This window comes from Saccopteryx bilineata, chromosome 4 (genome assembly GCF_036850765.1).
Source record: "Saccopteryx bilineata isolate mSacBil1 chromosome 4, mSacBil1_pri_phased_curated, whole genome shotgun sequence".
NCBI lineage: Eukaryota > Metazoa > Chordata > Mammalia > Chiroptera > Emballonuridae > Saccopteryx > Saccopteryx bilineata.
In genome coordinates, this window is record NC_089493.1 from 185483593 (window position 1) to 185488007 (window position 4415).

General features: G+C 42.7%; 1 pseudogene; it reads right to left on the reverse strand.

Annotated features, from left to right (window-relative positions):
• Positions 1-250: 250 nt before the first annotated feature.
• LOC136337103 (small nucleolar RNA SNORA36 family) lies at positions 251-373 on the reverse strand (annotated as a pseudogene).
• Between the last annotated feature and the right edge of the window lie 4042 nt (positions 374-4415).

A 4415-nucleotide genomic window follows, 5' to 3' on the forward strand; every position in this document is an offset into this window, starting at 1 on the left:
ATGACGTTAAGATTACTTATTCCCTAAAATTGGGGAAAATTGACATTTTAAACAGTCACAGAGCTTGTCTGGTTCTGTGTGTGTATAAATATTGATTTAGTTTTAAAAATGATGTTATTCTATTTATATTTACTGTCTCTTTTAGTCATGTTTCAGTTATATTTTCACAGGAAAATATTTATTTTTATGTTTTAAAAGTTATTGACACAAAGTCACGATGTTTTAGCTTCTTTTCTTCTTTTTTGCTCTGTTTTGTAAGTTGGGAGGTAAATGAATAGAGCATTGGCATTCTATTCTAGCCTGTGTGTCACTGTCCCAAAGTTTAATCAACAGAACGGGGACACTGTCCTGAACTGAACTCAGCACTTTGGATAGATATTTTTGTTGTTGCTGTTATTTATTTTTTTTACCAGTCTCACTCATTGCGGTAAGTTGAGAGCTTCTACCAAGTCTTACTTTAGACTTTGACACAAGCACCGAAGCTTGAGTGTTACATGAATTGGTGTACAGGAGTTCAATGCAATAGCAAGTCTGGTCAGCCCTGTGTACGAGATACGCCCAACCACTCCTCACCATCGCTTGTGCCCGTCACCTCTCCCCTTTCAGGTGTCATCACCTCTTGCCTGGACCTGCGCCACAGATCTAGAGTTCTCTGGATCACTCTTGTGGCCTTACTTTGATCCATTTCCCAGGACACTCCTTGTAAAACTTTTACCAGATTCTATGACTCTCTGCTCAAAACTCCCCATTGGCTTCTCATCCTGCAGATACATTCCAAAAGGAGCAGGAACGTAGAATGAACACGAGGTATTTTCAGAATCCCAAAGCTTTCTGCTTAGCAGACCCAACCGTAACCCTCAAAGCTTCCCCATAGGCACCGAACAGCTTTGTGTCCCATCTTTGTACCCCAACTTCACACCCAAACCCCAGTCCCACCCATCTATTCGTCGTCTGGAATCTTCAGGATTTGGGAGAAGGTTTTTCCGCTCCTTGATGAACATGTTTGCCTTCAAACATAGCGGCACCATTTGGCTAGGACCGGACAGGGCCGCGATGCTGGAAACTGTCCTGGTTCGTGTCATTCATGACTTCAAAGCAGTACCACCATGTTGTTCACATTTGTTTCTTTTCATTCTTATTCAATTTATGGGGTGACACTGGTTAATAGAATTATATAGGTTTATAATACCTCATCTGTATCTTGTATTGTGTGTTCACTACCCCGAATCATGTCTCCTTCTATCACCATTTCCTCCCCTTCGTCCTCCTCTACCTCCCCCACCAATTTCCCTCTGGTGATCGCCAGACCGTTGTCTGTGTCTCTGAAATTTCTTTCCTTAATCCCTTCACCCTTCCTACCCCTTTCAGACTGCAGCCTCCAGGCCCGGCTGACGTAGACATTCGGGATCAGCTGTAACCTCCAGATTTTGGATTTGAGTGCTCTTCTTTTCCTTCTTTTTCTGGCTGACACCCTCAGAGCTAGCACTGTGATTCCTCGTAAGAGCTCAGTACATGTTAACAATCACTAAAATTATTCTGTGGTTTCTGTTCGTGCAGAAAAACAACTCGTGCGTTTTTACAAGGAGAACTGCGGGATTGTCTCCTTATCTGGTCATGTTAAAGGATAATCTTAGATGATAATTATGTAGGGATCATTTGGTGGCTTAGATATAATTGTTAAAAATAGGATACCTAAATGCTTTCACACTTACACACTGAGCATTTTTACTTTTTTTCTTTTAAATGAGAGCCTTTTACCTTCTTGATTTTCCATTTTCTTCTCTCAAAACTGACCACTTTCCAAGCATGTATATGAATGAGATCAAACCTTACACCTTGTTTTCTAACTTAACTTGAGCTTTGCATGTTGCTCTGTTTAACTTAAACCCACCTCAGTTTTTGGATGGTGGAGGTTTCTCTTAAACGGATAGACAGTTTTGGGTTTTCGCACCTTCCTCCTGGTGGCTGACGGGCTGACCTAATTGTCTTCATGAAGATCTAGACTAGTCAAGTTCTAGAATATTAATGCAGATAAAATGTTTTCACATTCAAGTAAATCATCATGCACTAGAGTAGGGGTTCCTAAACTTTTTACACAGGGGGCCAGTTCACTGTCCCTCAGACCGTTGAAGGGCCGGACTATAAAAAAACTATGAACAAATCCCTATGCACAATGCACACATCTTATTTTAAAGTAAAAAAACAAAACGGGAACAAATACAATATTTAAAATGAAGAACAAGTAAATTTAAATCAACAAACTGACCAGTATTTCAATGGGAACTATGCTCCTCTCACTGACCACCAATGAAAGAGGTGCCCCTTCTGGAAGTGCGGTGGGGGCCGGATAAATGGCCTCAGGGGGCCGCATGAGGCCTGCGGACCGTAGTTTGGGGACCCCTGCACTAGAGGGACAAAGGAAAATCAGCTTGCCCCAAAGGGAGAAAGGCCTTGATTTCAAAGGCACCGGAACAACAATAGTAAAATAAAATTAACTTCCCTTTAAACTAATTCTTTTAAGTTTTCATGGCAATTTGTGCTTGTGAAAATAATTCTTGGAGTATCTTTTTCTTGGAAGGCACTTGCTCTCTGTAAACCCTAGAGATAGGAGGAAAAGGGGATGACTCCAAGTAGGACTTTGTTAACACTGGGCAGAGCAGAAAAATGTTATTTCAGTGTTCACCAAAAGGCCCCTTGAAGCAATCTAAAACCACAGTGTCGATGCCACAGTACAATTTCAACGTAGAAGAAAAAAGCATAGACCGGATACAATGAGGTCTCTCCTTTGCTTCCAGGTACCTTGCAGGTTCTCGGATGTCTGTGCAATGAATATGGTTGCGGTATTAATGACCACATGCAGACCCCGGAGCAGAGGCGTGCCTGAGATCTTGTAGCGAGCCCCCCGCTGCGTGTACTGTGAGCCCGGAGAAGGGTTGGCAACCCACTCAGTGCTGCTTCAGGGCTGCAAAGTGACCTCAAGATTCAAGAAAATCCCATGAACTGCAGTGAGCATGGGGAATATGGAAAGTACTTCAAACAGGGTCTGACTCTTAGCGGCCAGGTCCAAGTTAGGAAAGGTAGCCCCTGCAGGAAAGCCCTTGGAGGGACCCTTCAAGGAGCACAGCAGTGGAAGATTTTTTTTTTTTTTTTTACAAAGTTGAAGGGTTATTATTAAAAATAAAAGATGCTCTTATAAATCATGTCAGTGTACTATAGAGATCATTTTCTTTCTTTTTTTTTTTTTTTTTTACAGAGACAGAGTCAGAGAGAGGGATAGACAGAGAGGAACGGAGAGATGAGAAGCATCAATCATTAGTTTTTCGTTGCACATTGCGACTTCTTAGTTGTTCATTGATTGCTTTCTCATACGTGCCTTGACTGCGGGCCTTCAGCAGACTGAGTAACCCCTTGTTGGAGCCAGCGACCCTGGGTCCAAGCTGGTGAGCTCTTTTTGCTCAAGCTAGATGAGCCCGCGCTCAAGCTGGCGACCTCGGGGTCTCGAACCTGGGTCCTTCCACGTCCCAGTCCAACGCTCTATCCACTGCGCCACCACCTGGTCAGGCTAGAGATCATTTTCAAAGGGATTGCCAGATGTTTTCATTGCTTTTAAAGACACGGTGGTCACAGAGTGGAGCTTTAATGTTTGACATTCACAGAGAAGGAAACACAGACCCATAGACTCAAACATTTTTTTTTTGACTCTTCCATTTTCAGATTGATACAAAAAGCTGTGATTCGGGTATCATGTGCTAGATAATTATTTCCCAGAACCCTAAATTATCACCCTGGGAATAACACAGCATGATGTAGTAGATCAAATAGCAGAGGCTGTGCGCTCTGATCCTCATTTTTGCTCCTTAACTGCTTTTCTATCTTTGGGAAGGAAACTTAGCCTGACGAGGCTTTATCATCAGAAAGCCAGGAATAAAAATACCAGTCCTGTTTATTTTGCAAGGTTGTTTCAAGGAGGGAATGAGATAAATGAACGTGAAAACATTTTAAAAACAACTCGTATACAACTTACAAAGTTTCAGCACTTGCTGAGTTTACAGTGTCCTCAAACTTGAGAACCGTTTGCAGCGCTCAACAAGAAGGCAGTTTCAAGAACTTCTATTTCTAGCCATACTTAAGGCAACGGAGTCCGAAAAACCCTCCCCTTAAACAACTCCTAGACATGCTGGATAAAAGATAGCCAACATCATTATAAATGCACAGCTGAGCTTGTCATCAGGACAGGACAACTCCTAGGGCCGGAAACTGCAAGGAGCAGCAGTGACATGGAGATGTAATTAGGTGCTAAACCCACAGCTGCCTCAAGGGACAGTAATCTGGACTCCTGTCTCTTAAGCTAGAGAGGAGCAGAAGATAAGACCTGATGCTCACCCTTGGCGCAGAGTGAGAATTGAGATTTCCCA